Below are 19,408 nucleotides of genomic sequence, written 5' to 3' on the forward strand. Positions count from 1 at the left end.
ATTTGTCGAAGAAAACTTGGCCACTTGCTAATGCATACATGATACAACTATTGCCCCAAGCACAAGTGTTGAATAAACTTGTCTACTAAGACTAGCAAATGCGTTCACATTATTTGTTATAGCTGTGATTTGAACATGTGGGATATTCATGTTGTTCTTCTTTGCCTCTATCACTCAACTGTCTCCTTGGGACTCTAATGTATAATTGAGAGAATAAAAGTCTTTAAAATATTAGATGTGGGTGCATGGGCTAGAAGTCACTACCTGCCATACTATTTTAAAACGAAAAGAATAAAATTACAATTGGTTTTAATTTTACATGTTATTTCATCATCGGAGATCCAAATGAGCACTTGCAAAGATCTCTTGATTCCTCATAATTAGGTCGGCTTAGGACAAGTTACCTCTTGATTGTCTTAATTACGTCTTACCTTCAGTTGGTGAAAACCTCGTTTTTTTAAAATCATCCCTTGTATTTTTCATTTGATACTAAAGAGGGCTATATATAGCAGAAAAATATTTATACTCTAATTTGGTAAGATCTACTCTATATCGATTAATGAGTTACGAAAAAACTTAATGCAAGGTGAAACAATATTTAGGTGATATGAGCAATCGTCTATAAGAGCTAGTGGAAGTGAAACCTACTCATCATAAGTAAGATCAAGTGTCATTTTTAACACAATTATAATATATGTTTTAATTTGAAATTGGAACTTATCTTCTTGTTTGGAATATAATTACTTAGACCACGTGAAATTTCAATAGAAAGAACATTAGCTTTTGAAACTAGGTCATACTTCAACATGAAATGAGTTAAGTAATAAAAATTTGAAAATTGAATCCATTAAATTTAAATTATGAATCCGTCTATGTGCCTGACCAATCTCTCTTATGGAGAATATAAGCTCAAATAATAGGATGGTCTAGAGAACCAAATTCTAGCATATATCTTCATGGGCCATATAAATCTGCAGACTTATATTGGGACGTCTTTATTCCACTCTTTAAAGCTATTTATAAAAAGAAGCCATTTTGACCAATATTCTGGTTCAATAATATCGTATTCCAACATTGCAATTGTCTCTTTCTTGCATACCTACAAAAGGAAACTGAATCATATTCAGAATTAGAAATAGATTAAGATGCAAAGACCATACTCTTAACTTCGACCATATATGACCTAAATTGAAGTCTTAGTATATATTGTTGCGTAATGATTCCACTACTCTTCCGTTGAGTTTCCTTAATTTAAGAAAGAAAAAAGAGATAATGGTCAAAAACACACTTGAACTATCACTTTTTCGTGAGTTTCTATCTAAACTATCAGGTGTGCGAGTCTCCGAATTATCACCAACTATTTATCATAACACGCCTTAACGATTGGTTATTCCCTTTTCCTACTTGAACATAACTATCATATGCTTGTTGTAAACTTAAACTTCATGTCTTGTAAAATCATTATTATTATAAATAATAACATTATTATGTGAAGTTCAGGGCTCTTTTTCTGTTAAGTATAATATATTAATACACAAGTATGAAAAAAGAAAACGATATTGGTAATGACGCAGGAATGACTGGTGATAACACAACAACAGAGGCGAACAATAATGTTACTCTTGCTAACACGGGACTCGAATGCAATCAGAATATCTGATATACTAATTTCACACAGCTGCCGAGACAAGCTAAGGGGAGCTCAACTTGGATAAACTCAGCCTCCCCTCTTTTAGGACTAAACAGATCAAAAACTCTTTTATCATAGATAGACAACTACAAAGACTTTATCTTTTTGATGTCCCTTAGGGAAGTGTATAGTCGTCTATCTTTTTATCATAGATAGACAACTACAAAGACTTTATCTTTTTGATGTCCCTTAGGGAAGTGTATAGTTTCTACTAGGCCTGTGCACGAATCGGTTCGGTTCGATTTTGGCCATCATCGAGTTGAAATTTCGAATTTCGACTTTCTAAAATTTTCAATCAAACTCGATCCATTCTAGGTTCAATTCGATTCGTTTTTTATTATTTCGGTTCGATTACAAAAATCGATTTGTTCGGTTTATTCGAAATTTAAACAAGTAACTATTTCATTTCAATTTTAGAGTAAACATAACAAAAACTCATGAGATCCTAAATTTGCAGCCGTATAACCAAGATATTAACCAAGAAAAAATCATAAACTTGCAAGCATAATAGCATATAAATAGCAAAACAAGAGCTTGAAAACTTGTGCAAGCATACAAATCCGCCAACACCACATTACATATACCAAATTAGTCATATTAGTCACTTGTGGCATATAAATTCGGTTTGTTCGGATCGGTTCGGTTGATAATTGCAGCCAACCGTATCCGAACCGTTAAACCGTAATATTTTACAATTGCATTTGTAAATTGAAATCGAATTGTATTATCCAAATTGAATTATCCGAATTGTTTCGAATCGGTTTGAAAATTCGAATTGAACCGATTTGTGCACAGGCCTAGTTTCTACTGGGGAGTTTGTGTATAAATTACCATCTCCCCTTTAGTTGACCTATTTTTGTGAACTTAATTGCTAATCTACTACCATGGATAGGTTGGAGGCTGTTCCACCTTCCGTAGGAAAAGGAGTATATGGGGAAATCTTAACTCCCCTCTTTGTATGAAGTTTCAATAAATATATGCGGGTCCACGCTCAATGAGCACAGATGGACAGATTTTCTTAAAAAAAAAAAAAAAAAAAAAAAAAAAAAAAAAAAAAAAAAGGGGGGCAAAAGGTGACATGTATTCCACCGTACACATACTTTGATTTGCAATATATGACAATAGGCGCTTATCCACCTAATGTGGTTCTACTTCTAGAACCAGTCCCACGTATGTCAAGAGGAGAAGTAGTACCAAATGCTGTCCAGAAAAGTCGAGCGACATGACAATATCATCCTACTTTTAGGATCCCCTTGATCCTCGGAGGAAGAAGATTTGCACACTTCCAGCCACAGTGAATGGGTGTAGTCCATAACCTCAACTGTGGATAAAGGAGTGAAAGCACTGTCAGGAAGGGTGTTGTCCATGGGATCAGCTATGAAGGACGGGGATCAATTATGTAGGAATGGGTTGAGAAGGGTTGCCCACTGGATGTAAAACACCACCTCAATCGTGGATAAACGAGTGAAAGCACTATGAGGAAGGTTGGAGTCCATGGGATCAGCTATCAAGGAGGGGGGATCAGCTATTGAAGGGATGGGTTGAGAAGGGTTTCCCACTGGATGTAAAACACCACCACCGTCCTTGGTGAAAATAATTAGAAACTATATAGATATAATTTCTATGTTTGGTTATTTACCACAGTAACTTTCTTTGGTGAAAAAAAATAATTAGAAACTTTGTAGTTGTAATTTCTATGTTTGGTAATTTACCCCCATAACTTTCTTAGGTAGTATTTGAAATATATTAAAGGCAAGTAGAGTAGTATTGATACTCTAATTTAGAAAAGGAAAAAAATAGTAGAAGACAACTTGGACTCTACATTTATTCGGCCATCTGTGTTTACCAAATATACAAAGAAAAAATCATGTCTTTTTCGTTTTATTCTAATTCTTCAACTCTAACAATCTGCAACCTACACCATTAAGAAATCCAGCTCTATTCTATAGGTATGCATTAATATGTAATAAAGTACTACTGTATTATTATTATTATTATTATTATTATTATTATTATTATTATTATTATTGTAGTTAAGTCTTAAGAAGAAATGTCCCACCACGTAAAAATCCAAAGTTTTATGCACTCGAGGTTGTGGCTCAGTGGTCAATGAAATGGGTTGGCGAATGCAAAAACACTAGGCGGTTTCTTAGTTACCCTGTACGGCTGTATGTGTGTTGGTGGGATAGCATAACATGTTTTTAGAATTCAAGGAAAGTTTTTTTTTCTTCTTTTTTAACAGTAGAAATATTTTAGAACTTGAATTAAAGTACTCATATTAGTAAATAAAGTTTCTTACAACAAATTCAAAGTAGTATATCAAATACATGCTAACATCTTATTAATTTGAATTAACCTCCCCTTATAAATAATAAGCCTACTCTGCATGTAGGCGTCGTCTCCAATCAAGCTGCAAGATAATAAGAGCAGTTTCAGCATGGTTCATAATACAAGGTTCCTAACATGTGAAAATCTATGAGCTTCATACTTTCATATGAGCAACCTGGCCACTAACAGCTCAAGGCAAGAGAGATGCAGTACACACAACCTAGAGACTACAGGGGGCAGAGACATCTATCCTATTTTCTAGACACAAAGAAAGCAAACCATAACAATTTAAGGGACAAAACATCAACATTTAGGTATTTAAAAGTGTGGCAAATTCAGGAAGAAGTGCATTATCTACGCAATGGTGTATTTTGATTTATTATAGCAATTACTTTCAAGCACAAAGACCAAATAAGGGCATGATATGGTCATATTGACACTAACCGAGCCCTGAGAAAGGTTAAACATGACCAATTGATCCATGAGCCACAGAACAGAATCAAGTACCAGTCCAAGCGCAATAGAAACAAAGGCATACATGATATTCAGAACTAGAGAGCTACAACCGAGTAAGAACATAGACCTTATCGTATCATTTTAGAGCAGGGTTTATAGTTAACCAGGTTTGATTCACATAGAAGGAGGCAATTCAGGAGGAGTTTAAAAGAGGGAAACAGAATCCAAACTAGGTGGGCTTTTAAAGAAAACTTGATACAAGCAAATTCAAACTTTAAATCTAGGTATATTCTGTTGACATATGATCATTATTTAATCTTATGTGGTAGAATTTAACAAGCACTAATACGACTTATATCTGACGAACACTAGCTCAACCATACAGGGAACCCATTTGCTGAACTTTTAAAACTCTTATGAGCTCATTAAGAGTGTCACGACCCAACCCCATGGGCCGCGACCAGTGCCCGAGCTGGGCACCTATACATACCCGATACCCCAAATTAGCATATTAACAGAATAATAATATAATAATAATATTAGTGGTCGCTACAGAACTTAGCAGAAAAGCAGACTTGGCACACATAGGCCGATAAGGCCATCACAGAACAGAATATCCCAAACATATGTACAGAACCCACACAGTTGTATCCACAGACCTCTACAGAACATATCATAATCATAAGACGGGACAGGGCCCCGTCATACCCTGAACAAAGTACATATCCAGATAGCAGTGACAGACTGTACCAAAAGATGGGCTATGTAGAAGAGAGCGCCCCAAATAGCAGAAATAGGATCCTAAACGTGTGGATCAGCGAACCTGTCGTCAGTACCTGCGCGGCATGAAAACGCAGCCCCCGAAGAAAGGGGGTCAGTACGAAATATGTACTGAATATGTAAAGCGGAATCACAGAAGTCAAATCATAATGGTTACAGAAAATGAGTACAGAATCCAGAGTGTCAAATGCATATTTCCAAAACAGACAGAATGCGTACAGAAACATATGTCATATCATATCATATCCGGTCCCTGACACGGGACTCGGCAGACAGAATGTGGCCACCCTCCCGACGCTGGTGCCACTATACAGAGGAATCAGAAAAAGGGGCGTGGCCCCGTATCATATAATGTCATATCAAAATGGCCATACAGATCAGATCAGAATAGGCGAACATGGCACATCATACTCCACAGACCCATGTACGCGTATACCTGCCCCCTCACATCGGGACGCGGCGAACAATGCAGAGAATTACGCTTGACAACATATCCTGGCCCCGGGCTCAGTGTGGGAAACATTGGGACATCCACGAGTGGAGTAGTGAGAGACTAATGCAATTTAAAAATATAATAAATGTTTTCAAAGACTCGATGAAGCGTATCGAAGACAAACAAATCCAATGGGGTCGGACGGAATCATAATAAATGTATTTCGGATATCATAATAAATTACAGAAGTATAACTTTCCCGAAGTCATTCCGAGTGTCAAAATAATTTATAATATTTAACAGAATATTTAAAATAATATTCGTTAAGCGATTAGTAGGGTAATAAATCGCTTAAAAAGGAAGCTTTAACACATTAGGGGCAAAACCGTAAATAGCGGGCCCGCCTTGGGACAAACAAGGCGGCGGGCTCAAATTGTGCCATCTAAGCATATAGTATCACCTAAAAAGGTTATACAAACATTCTATGATTTTCTGAATAATTTAGAGCAAAATTGCATAATTTCAGAAAAAGCGTATCAAAATGGTTCAATTCTACTGAAGGAAAAACTGAAATTTTGTCTTGCGGATTCCGAGGGCCAAGAGGTCCTTCGAGGCCCGGATCCGACCCTAACACACTAGGGGCATGCCAAGGGAAGAATTGGGGTTGCTTTACATACCTTTCGCGCTCCTTAAGCCTTTCCAAACTCACTTCCCGTTTCGTCGAAAAACTGCAATTGGTCAAGTTTACCAATTGTGAATTATTAATGCCATTATTTCAACTTTAAGCATATTTGGCTACCGAAATTTCGGCAGCACTTCCCCTATACATATGACACCCCGAGAATTCAACTCGGCTATAAATCATCAACAACAACCCAAACGACAACAACAATATCAACAATGAACATTAAAAACACAAATATCCTTCAACTAGTCATTTTTCTCACAAGTTGACATAATCTTCAATTCAACCCAACTTTCAACTAAGATCAATAATTTCATATTCAACAACCATCATGATCATCACCATATAGTTCTAGAAACATTTCATATCGTTTTCCTTAAGATATACACTCGATATACATGATATACAATCTTCCGCCAAAATCATAACTTATGCAAAACATCAAATCTTTGGCATACAACTTCATAACAAGTTTCCAACTTCCAAATTCATCAACCATAATCATAATTCACATCTTAACAACTTCATTTCCATAATATCACAAAATTATTCTAAAGTGACATAATCATCTACATTCCAACTTCAACCAAAATTCATTCAACTTTCATTCCCAATATAATTTCCATCATAACCACAACTAGAATGCAACATAAAATTCAACTCATATATGTATACAACATATATACACCCATGGCTACATATATATATATACATACCCACTTTGCAAACTTCCTTATTTCCATAATTTCTACTCATTTCCACATACCACAACATAAACAAACCTTCATAACATAAGAAAAAGGAATTGATTCTTACCTTTTTCTACAAACTTCTTCACTTGAACAAGTTGTCAACTTGAAGAAATAAGTGCTCCTTCTTCCAAAACAATTACACCAAGTTGTAGAGGACACTTAATTTAGTAGGAATTCAACAAGAAAATAATTTTAGAGGCAAGATTTTGAGGGGTGATTTTTCTATGGCCAAACCCGAAATGCCCTCTTTTTGTTCTTGTTTTTCTCTTGTTTTTCCTCCTATTCTTTCTCTTGAAAGTTCTATGGAATTTGGATGATTAAGTGGTCTTTTATTCATTGACCACATGACTTAATTCCATGGGCTTGGATCCTTTTTATGGACCATGGCCGAATGGCTCCTCACTTGGGCCTGAATTTTTTTTCATTTTTTTTTTGGGCCAACTCGGTTGGTCCCGAGTTGGGCCTAGCCCACTGACCTTTCGACCTTAAAACGTTCATATCTCCTTGTACCGACGTCACCTGGGAACCCACGACCTATGGATGGAAAGCTAATTCAATTATCTACAACTTCTATTTCAAGGTATTTTCGAAATTCCAAACTTACAATACAGTTTTTGCCCCCCAAAGTCAGGTCACCCGAAAACGTTTTCTTAAAAATATTCGTTTGGAGGGTTTCCACTTTGATTTGGTCCAAAGGTACTTCATGAGTTGTGTTTAACTTTACATATGTGATTCATATGACTTTTCAGATGTTCCAAAAAAAATCTCGGTATGTGGGCCCCACCCCAGCAGATGCTCCGAGGTTCAAAAATACGGGATATAACAAAGAGGGCAGACAGTTAGATACCTAAAGAAATCATGACCAAATATACTTCTAAAACATGCCAATGAGGGGCTTAGGAAAATAAGACTAAACATGGAAAAACTACAGAACAGAGTATTTTTGTTGTCGAATTCCTATATGCAACATCTAAACCCCAAAACGAACCCTGAATACAGTCATATTATACTACTAACACATAACAGAGACCATTAGAGCTAAAATAGGTATTGACAGATTTATTTCATGAATTTTTATAAACAAAATACTCGGATATGACTGGTATCATGGTCTAAGATATGTTTATTTTCATATAAACATACTAATCAAACAAAAAATAGAACTAGGTCTAATACATGATTGCTCAACAACCAACATCGACATATCATATAATCATTTCATCGTATCTACTCAAACAGATCACATTCATGACAGGGTATATTCTTGAACAAATAGAGTACAAGAGAGACAGTGCCGACCTGTTTTGAGTGCAGTGAATGGGTCTCCGATCTGCACTCGATCTCAAAGTAACAGCAGAATTGAAAGAGTAAAACTGCTTAATATTTCAAATGGGTATATCCAGATATAGTGATTAAAAATATACGTATTTCAAGTGGGGTTTGAGGCGACTGACCGAACTGTCTTTGTGGGTCAAGAAAGTGAGTATTTATAGTAGAATCCCTAGGGTTTTGCTATGGTTCGAATTTTAGGCGGGATTTGAAATCAAATTTGTTTAAAAAAATCAGCACGTTAGGGGGGGTATTTGATAACGTCCAAATCCACCCTATTAATTGGAATGGGCACGGTCGTATGCAAATATAATTTACCCAACTATGAGTCGGGGTCGAATCCCACAGAGAACAATATGTAGGCGATTAGGAAAAGTAGGAATTTTCACCAACTACGCTAAAGCCAAACGATAGATAATGTTTTGGTTTTGTTTGAGAGAATTATAACTAATGCAAAAATGTAAACTAACCTAGAAAGCAAGTAAAATGATCAATGGCCACAAGCATGGATACAAGGGAAACTACGCTCAAGTAACGATCCAATGTACTTCATGATTTACAAATAATGGTGAGTTTATATTACTTAGCCTCGGATAATGACTCTAAATTAGCTTCTTCCGAAGACTAACTAGACTACCTAATTGAATATCCCTAAAGCAATTAGGAGCATTAAGAACACCCGAATATGGCTACAAGTGGTGTCGCCTATTCCTAGGTCGATTTCCATTAGATGAGGGTTAACGCCCCAAATTCTTGTTAATTAATCTTTCCCAATCCCAAGTTTGCCTCTTCCAAGTTTAAACCGAAATAAATGGGCAAGTCTTAGGGTTAGCTACTCCCTTAAGAATCATTCAAAATGAGATTAATTAAAGAAACAATAACTCACTTCATTAGGAATAAAATCATTCAACACATAAGCAAAACAAGAGATTCAATCCAAACTTTAATCAAGAATATTTCCATAAACGAAATTCAAGTATTGAAATGAAATACTACACACATAAATATTCAATACATAGCAAGAGTAGAAGAAATGGGTAAAGAATTTCTCATTGGTGTCTCCAAATCTTCTCTTCCAAGGTGTTGGTGATGAACCCTAGGCTCCAAGAACTTGTGTGTTGTGCCAAAGATGTCTCATGTTTTGCCCTAATTTTCTATTTATATGTACTGGAATGGAAGAAATCGTCAAAATCCGAGTTCTGGTCGAAATTGCCGAAAATCCTTCATCGCGATCGCGCCATGTGTCTGCGCGATCGCGTGAATGACGTCAGCTTCCACTGCTCCCTTCATCGCGATCGCGTGTCGATACTGTGCGATCGCGTGGAATTAACAACGCGCGTAGGCGCGATCGCGTTAAATTCCAGCGCGATCGCGTGGAGTACATTTCCCGCGTGGGCGCGATCGCGTGGCTACTCTGCGCGATAGCGCAGAGTATTTTTCCACGATATTTTCCAGAACCTCCAGTAAATTCCAGTTTTGCAACTTTTTTGCTTGTTTTCCACACTTAGGCTCTAGGGACCTCGTATTACCTGAAACATGACAAAAACTACGTAAAATGACATAGACTTGCTTAAAAACAAGTAAAACTTATAGTTAAAAAGCATCGATTGTGGCGTAAAATCACGCCACATCAGTATTCTGACCTTAATCAGAAACAAGAAGACGGAGACAAAAATTCCTTTGAAGAACTTGTACTCAAGAAATCAGAAAGGCTGATAAAAGCGAGATTTTCCTTTCACAAATGGACGAAAATCATTAAAGTTGTTTCGGATCGGGGGTAGATGACAGTGAAAGAAAACAACACCCGAATCCTTCAACTGTTGAAACGCTGCAGAAAAAGGGCCGTCCATTGATTCCTTTTCCTCAAATGGCCATGCATGGCCTGGTTTTTGCGAAAATGATCTTTGATTTTACCACAATCGTCGGTTGAGCAATGGTGATGGGCTGGATCGTTTGGAAAGGATAATGGGCTACTCTGTTTGGGCAATTTATTTGGCTGAAATTCCTCTTCCATATTAATTATTTTTTGGGCTTCTAATTTAATAACTAGTACAATATATACTATGATAATTAGTGATTAATATGTAGAAAATAAAGACTTAATTTAACGAGTCCGAATCCGAAAATGAAATGATGACGAAACAACGTACTGCTAGTAATAAAAGTAACAATATTAATAGTAGCAAAAAATAAAAATAGTAGCGAAAATAAAATATTTAGTTCGTTAATAAATTTAGAAGCCTAAAGAAATACATAGGAATAAAGGAGGAACGAAATTAGGTGTCAACATATTGTACGTGACACTATGCTTTGTTGATCAATGCGGATCCATTGAGTGACATTGCCATTATTCACATCAAGGGTCCAATTTTGCAATTAAAACCCGCCAAACTCAGAAAAGCCGCCAACTTAGCCATTGGCGAAAAACCTTAATTCCATTGGAAATCCTGTAATAGCTTTTACTTTTCTTTTATGTTTATGAATAACAACTTGTTTCTAATATATATATATATTTGGCAGCATGGATCGACCCATTCTTTCAGTTGCGGAATAGTTAGGTGTTAATATATATGTATTTTCATTATCAATTAATTATATCATAGAGTTAGTAGTTTAGCCATATGTCTTAATTTCATTTAAAGTTTTACAATAATATATTTGATCATTTTATAGAGTTGTGGAGTTATTTAAGATATTTAAAACTTTTTTTCTTTAGGGGTCTTAATAGAAGAATTGACACCAATTTTTTTAGTGGTTTTAATGGAACAACTGAAAGATTGAATGGCCAAAGAATGCATAATTTAATCCAGACAGACCGTGCAAGGAACGAGGGCAGCAGTGGCAAATGCATTGGCATGTGCCAATCTATTCGTACCCTCATCAATGGGCTATGCATGTCCAATAGAGTTGGCATGTTCGAAAAAAATGTTACGCGTCTCAACTTGTGTGTAATTTTTTAGCCAAAATAATTACTTATTAGATGCAATTTAATGGCTGATGCTGGGGTCTTTGTTACTCTAAAATCTTCTTTCTTTGGCATCTGACTTCTGATCTTTGTTAGTGCATTTTGGCTTTCATTTGTTGCATTTGCAGTCAACATGGTTTACTAGTGCATTTTGGCTTTCATTTGTTGCATTTGCAGTCAACATGGTTTACTAGTCATGAATATTTACTTTTGCATCACTTTTCATAGAGAACATAAATGTTCAGTGGCTGTCAAGAAACATGTTTCTGTCTGCATTTGCATATGCTTCTCGTCTAGAATAGTTGTTTTCTGCTTTTCGTCTTTAAAAGACCTTGGAGTTTGTTGACCTCAAGGGTGGATGCACATTGAATGAATTTGTTAGGAATTTTTACTAAATATATAAACTAATATTGTGCTAAAATTAATAGATAAAAAAAAATGACGCTACTTGACAAAGAGTACTTCCTGGCCTGTTGGTTAAGTGCCTAGTTTTGCTCATAGAGGTCGGAGGTTCAAACTTCAATTTGGACTTTCTTTTTGGAAAATATTTGACACTGCGGTCCTTTGTTGTATACAAAAGTGGTAATAAATATAATTTATTTTCTTCTTCTTTAAATATCGATACCTTTTATGATAATCTTGCGTACGTCACTGATTGACCTGTAGGTAGTGATGTATGTATGCATTTGTATAACAAGACACAAATGACACCATTATTGAAATTCAGACTAGAGTTTTTATGTTGGCTTTCTTTAGCTTGATTTGACTTTTTTTTTAAAACTTCTCTTTTCAGTGGAGGAGTTCTTTGTCAATGTTGATGTCGCGCCAAGGCCAATGTCCTCAATCGGATGAAGAGACGTTCTAGTTCAAACTTAGATAATTAAGATCACATTGTATTTGAAGTTAGAATTAAGTCTGTCCTAAAATGCTTATAGACTGATAGAGCTGAATGTTGGAAATTTGGGAGAGCAAGACAATACAAACACTCAAAAACTCACTAGAAGAGAAATAAAGGAAATGTGATTTTCTATTTCAACTTGACTTAAACCAAATGCCTAGATTACATGACTATTTATAGGTGAATTCATTCATGTATCTAGCCTACCATACATATATTACTATTAATAAGTTCGCACTTCTCATCTTCCAAGTACATGAATAAGAACTCACTAGACTAATCTAGAATTTTCCACCAATTCATGTATCTCCTTATACATTAATCTACTACTTTATAAACTAAATTAAATATAATGTCAACAACTTAAATAATGTGAACAAGTTTATTTTTTCAACATCCCCCTTAAACTTGATTCACTAGTCCAAGAGCCATTTGCATCTTCTGAATAATATCAATCTTCAACGGCTTGGTGAAAATGTCTGCAACTTGGTCTTGCGATTTCACGAACTCAAGCTTTACCTCCTTCTTGGATATGCAATCCCTAATGAAATGATACTCAGCATCAACATTGATTTTTAGTATCAAATATGCTTGCTCCCTTAATGAAACACCGGGTTTTTGGAAAATGCAATGGCCGATTTGTTATCAATAAAAATCTTAGTTGCATCTTCTTGTGGTTGGTGAAGTTCTTCTAACAAGCTCCCTAGCCAAATTGCATCACAAACACAAGAAGAAGCTGCTACATACTCCGCTTCACAAGTTGACAAAGTCACAATTGGTTGATTTTTGAAATTCCATGTAAATGTAGAATTTCCAAAAAAGAAAACAAACTGGTAGTACTTTTTCGGTCATCAACATCACCAGCCCAATCACTATCACACTAGCCAACAAGATTGAAGTCTTTGGAAGTTGAATAAAAAATTTCACAATCAAGTGTACCTTTGATGTACCGAAGTATTCTTTTGGCTGCTTTTAAATGAGAAGTTGTTGGAGTTTCCATAAAACGACTGACATGTCCAACACCAAAAAGAATATCAGGTCTCGTACAAGTTAAGTACCTTAAGCTTCCATCAAGACTCTTGAAATATGTGGAATTGATATTTTCTCCATCTTCACGCCTTGACAGTTTACTCCACAGTCCACGGGGTTGCTAACAGGTTTGCAATTCTCCATCTCAAATTTCTTGAGAATCTCCTTTGCATGTTCTCCTTGAGAAATAAAAATGTCATCCTTCTTTTTCTCCACTTTAATGCCAAGATAATATGACATTAGGCCAATGTCCGTCATCTCAAATTCTCTTGTCATTGCTTTCTTGAATTCTTCAATATCTTTGGATTATTTCCTGTCAAGATCAAATCATCCACATACAAATAAACAAGTAACTTGTCACCATTTTCCTTAATTTTTACATAAAGTGCATGCTCATGTGGACACTTTAATAAATCATTTGCCTTGAAATATTTATCAATTCTACAATTCCAATCCCGTGGAGCTTGTTTCAAGCCATAGAGAGCCTTCTTCAATTTCAACACTTTATTTCATGTCCTTTGACCTTATAGCTCAAAGGTTGGCCAATGTGTACTTCTTCCTCTAAAGTCCCATTCAAAAAAGCTAACTTCACATCCATTTGATGGATTTTCCATTGGTTCTGAGCTGCTAAAAAAATAATTAAGTGGATTGTCTCCAAACGAGTAACTGGTGCAAACACCTCATTATAATCAATACCGGCTTTTTGCTTGTACCTCTTTCCTACTAATCTTGTTTTGTACCACTCTACTTCTCTTTTGGAATTTTTCTTTAGCTTGTAAACCCATTTGACTCCAATAATGCTTTTCTCATTTGGAAGTTTGGCCAAGTCCCAAGTGTTATTCTTCTTGATTGCCTTGATTTCTTCATCCATGGCACCTTTCCATTTTGGATTGCGGGCAGCATCTTCATAACTTAAAGGCTCACTGTCAACCAATAAACAAAAGTGAGTTAAATCACTTAAATTTTTTGTTACCTCTTCTGTTGCATCATATAATTCACGAAGACTTTTAGTCTTTTGAGGTACGCTGCTTGAACTTGATTCCCTAACTTCTTGAACTTGCGGTGGACTTGTTGTGTTACACCCCGTATCTTGGAACTAAGGTTAGACTCATATCATTAGAGTTTTAGTGGAAAAACTGAAGATTTGAACGTTTTGCGAAAATGGTTGATAGGCCTACTTCGGGCAGTGATAACTCCTTGATTAGTTGGGAATTTGGGAAAGTACCCTCAATGAAAGTTGTAGTATGTAGAAATACCTTTCTAACGATATAAGGACCAAGCCAATCAGAGATCGGAGCAAGGAGATATGATCGTCTCAATATGGCTAATAGTAAGGCACTTAAAATTCGATAGAATCGGCTAAATTTTTTATACGTCTGTCTTCCAGTCAAATTTGGTGAAAATCCGTTGGTAATTTGAGGAACCCTAAAACATGAAAGTTGTAGCCCTTTGAAATATATTTCCAACGGTATATTATGGAGCCCAAACAGAGCTCTGTACAAGCAGTTATGTCCATTTTACCGAACCCTGTGCAGAACCGACACCCGTCGCTCTTTCAGGCGCGTGGGGGCGCGTGCGATGGCCTCGCATCGCGGGCCGATCGCGCAAGTCTGAGTATTGAGCTACAGAACATTGCGCGATGGTCCCGCATCGCGGACCCATAGCGAATCAGGTCAGATTCGGGTCAAAAAGTCGGGTTACGCGTTTTTAGTTATATCTAAGGTTTGGGGTTTATTTCCCCAGCACCCCATTCACGAAAAATTACCTTAAAGTCAATAAGAACAAGTCCCAAGCCTCAATAACCACACAAGGTAAGTGTTATCATGATTCTAGGTTGAATTCAAGTCCCTAATCTCTTTCTAACTTGAGTAAACCCTTCTAATCAATAGATTTGTGAGTGGAACATTATTGTTGGGCATGGAAACCCTAGAACTTGAATTCAAGAGGATTGAACGTCAAAAAGGTAATGTTTCTACACTCTAATCATTCATAATAGTGAATTGATGAGTTCTTGGGAGAATAGTAAATGGGTTTAGTAAAGAGAATTACACGAACTATAGTAGGGTTTTGAATTGTTGACTTGAGATTGTTATAATGATATGGGTGATGGAGAATGATGTTAATTACATCTAATTGAGATTGTAGAATCACCTAGAAGTAATAGACTGGGAATTGGGTGAAGAAACACCATTAATGGAGATTGTGGAGCTTTATGCCCACTAAGTGTTTGATAAAATGCTTAGATGACCAAAGCATGAATATTATTGCTAATATAGAATCCCTTTGGCTTGTATTGATATAGATCAAAGTTGAAAGGGGTGACGAACATTGTATTACGCTCAAAGGCTGGAATTAAGGTATGTGAGGCTAACTATCTACGTTAGGGAATGTTCATGATTCTCCCTACGCCTCATTCTTCATACTTGTCAGTAATTTGACTCAAAGTAGAGTTTAGCCCTAGTTTTATGATATGTTGTAGAACTGTTATCTTCTAGGTTTGCAGTTACAGAATTCATTCATGGTTATCAATTTGAATATCATGAACTCAGCACGTAATCTTTATAGACTTATGTATTGTTACCACGTGAGTCTCAGTCTAGAAATTCAGTATGCTCAGAAACAGTCAGTGTTTTCAATTCAGTCCAGCATGTCTATTTCAGTTAAGCATTGTTCATTGTTGTTATGGTCTCAGTCCTTATTAATTAACCATAATTATACATATGTGATTTTTCCCGAGGGCACAGCACAGTCTTGTGTATACGTATACATGGCCGAGGCCATTGACTGACGCACTACTAGGCCGAGGCCATAGCGTGCATTTATTATTGGGCTGAGGCCCCACATATACAAACACAGATAATACAGATGATTCAGATACAGTGCAGGGAGTATTCATATCTCTACTTCCTTGCTATTACAGTTACAGTTATCGGTTTCAGTTTCAGTTTCAGTATTTTATTGCTTCAGTTGCTTTACATACCAGTACAATTCAAATGTGTTGATGTCTCTTTTTATTGCTTGGGGGCCTGCATCTCGCGATGCAGGCAACGATATACAGGTTGACGACTCAGCTATTTAGGAGTGCACGTATCAGCTACTGGTGAGCCCCTAATTCCTTCGGGGCGTTGTCAGCTATCTTGTTAATTCAGTTTATAGACAATTTTATTATTCAGTACTCTTAGAGGCTTCATAGACACAGTTCAGACAGTCAGATATTTGTTATGTTAGCCTTGTAGACAGTTATACTCAGTCGTTCAGTTGTTTTGGTTTAGCCATGTTGGCTACTTTCAGATATATTTCAGATTGTCTAAGTATTTCCGCATTATGATTTCAGTCAGACCTTTAGTATATCAGCATGTGTTTAGTTGTTACCACATTCAGTTATGTTTTGATATCACATGTTGATTCAGTCAGCCAGTTGGTTCGCTCGGTCACATGCAGTCAGGCACCGGGTGCCGTGTTACGTCCAGGCCCAGGTTCGGGGCGTGACATGTTGCAGGTGGTGTAGTAGGTTGATCCACAACTTCTTCATATCTTCATCATCAAGGTGTGGACTAAAAGAGTAATCTTGCTCTTTAAGTTTCCATTCCCAAGTACTGTCTTCATCAACTTCAATATCTTTGCTTATGGTAACCTTGTCATTTCTTGGATTATATAACTTATAACCATTAGATCTTTGATCATAACCAATCAAAACATACCTCTCACTCTTGTCATCAAGCTTAGATCTCTTCTCATCCGGCACATGTGCACAATGCTTCCAGACACTCGCAAGTGAGCAACTTTTGGTTTGAAACAGCTTCAAGCCTCTTACGGTGTTTTGCCACAAACATTTTTTGTGTGATGCCGATTTGATAAATACACCGCACAAGCAACTGATTCAGCCCAAAATTCCTTTGGCATATTTTTGATCTTCAACATACTTCTTGCCGTGTTGAGAATAGTCCGATTCTTCCTCTTCATCTCGCCATTTTGTTGAGGCGATCTTGGAACAGTAAAAAAATGACGAATTCCAGTTTTTCCACAAAACACCTTGAATTCATTTAAAGTGAATTTCCCACTATTATCGGACCGAGGTGACTTAATTTGGTAGCCACTTTGTTTCTTCACCATGCTCTTAAAATTCTTGAAGTTTTCAAAAACCCCGTATTTTTCCTTCAAAAAATAAACCCAAGTTTTCCGAGAATAATCATCAATAAAGAGAAGGAAATAATTACTTTTACCAAGTAAGGCTGGCTTGACAGGTCCGCACACATCCATATGAATCAATTCCAAAGGGAACTGTGCTCTTATCAATTACTCTTTGAGAAAGCTTTTTCTTGATTGCTTTCCAAAAAGACATCCTTCGCAAAGTTGATTAGGATGGTTAATGGTTGACAACTCTTTCACCTTATTTTCCTTTTTCATCAACCTTAGACTATCAAAATTCAAATGGCCAAATCTCATATGCCAAAGCCAAGATGAATCTTTGACATCACTTTGAAGAATCAAAACAAACAATTTATTTTTATCCATAGGAACTTTGGCTAACAATCTCCCATCCCCAACGTCAACCTCATTGACTATCACCACCCCTGGACCCCGACTCTCCACCACATTCTACCCCCATAGTGTTTTGCTAGATCACATATAATTGCTCTTGAAAAATATTTTTTTGCTTACAGAGGCGGATCCAGGATTTAAGCTCTATGGGTTCAACTTCTTAAGATTCTTAATTGAATTCATTATATTTTTAAAATTATGGGTTCATGTTTTCTTGTTGTTACAATTTTAGTAAACTTTTACACATAAATTTATACTCTGCATCGAAAATTATGGGTTCAATCGAACCCATAGGTATAATGGTGCATATGCCCCTATTTGTTTGCTTACCAAGCACTAGAAAGTAAGTAAGAAACTCACTTGTTTTCCAAGAAAATATTTCCTAAAAAAAATATTTTCTACCAAACACGAGAAAAAGACATAAATTGTCCTTTAGCTATGAGGGTAGGTTCAAAATAGTACCATAACTATGCACTTTAACAGTTTTGGTCCTTTAAGTTTAATTTGCCACAAGTTAACAAAAATAGTCCATTAACTATGAGGGTAGGTTAAAATAGTCCCTTAAGTATACACTTAACAGTTTTGGTCCTTTAAGTTCGCCAAAAGTTAACAGTTTTAGTCTCCGACAAAATATTTATCAAACTCTGTTTGTTAGATTTGACGAGAACTGTGGAAAAAAAAAAAGGAAAATTAGCGAAAAGTCACATTTAGAGGTACACAATATTATTAAAAAAAATGTCAAATATCTCGGAACAAAACCGACGACGTCCATTGGTTATAGGACGTAAAATACAAAGAGAAAGCTCATGTGGCACCTTCCAATGACCAACAATTAGAAAATTAACATTAAAAACAAAATACGTCAACGGTCTCCTTTCATGACTGTAAGTGCTTTAATCTTCACAAGGCTGAGGATTCTAGCAAATAATGAAAACAATATAGTTGGTAGAGGCAAACACCGGAGGCAATAACGTCATAGATGGTACGTATGTCGTTGTGTGTTGTTAGTACAACTTTTTATTTTCTTCTCTCTTGGTTGATTCTTAGAAACGGCATAATTAGGCATCATCCGACCTTTTTCATGGAGTTCTTGGTTATGGGGTATAAAATTTGTCTGCAATTAACCTTTACAATTTGATTTGCTTCCATGCATGATGAGGAGTCCGGAACCAAAATGCCCCAAAAAAAACACTTTGAACCAAAATACCTCAACAAAAAAAAAATGTTGCAAAACTACCTTTAGCGCAGTAATTTACTGCGCTAAAGCAGTTCACGGAGACGAAGCCGTTAACTGCTTTAGCACAGTATTTTACTGCGTTATAGAAGCAGTTAAAAAAAAAAAAAACTATAACGCAGTAAAATACTGCGTTATAGAAACAGTACAAAAAAAAAAAATGGCCAACTTTATTTTTTGCAACACTTAGTGTTTTTTCCATACTTTGACCAATGATTAGTCGTGTGTCAAGACTCCGAAACGTCAATATTTTAAATAGAACCTGATATTTTTTTCTGCGTTACAAT

This window comes from Lycium barbarum, chromosome 5 (assembly GCF_019175385.1).
Source record: "Lycium barbarum isolate Lr01 chromosome 5, ASM1917538v2, whole genome shotgun sequence".
In the NCBI taxonomy this organism is placed as follows: Eukaryota; Viridiplantae; Streptophyta; class Magnoliopsida; order Solanales; family Solanaceae; genus Lycium; species Lycium barbarum.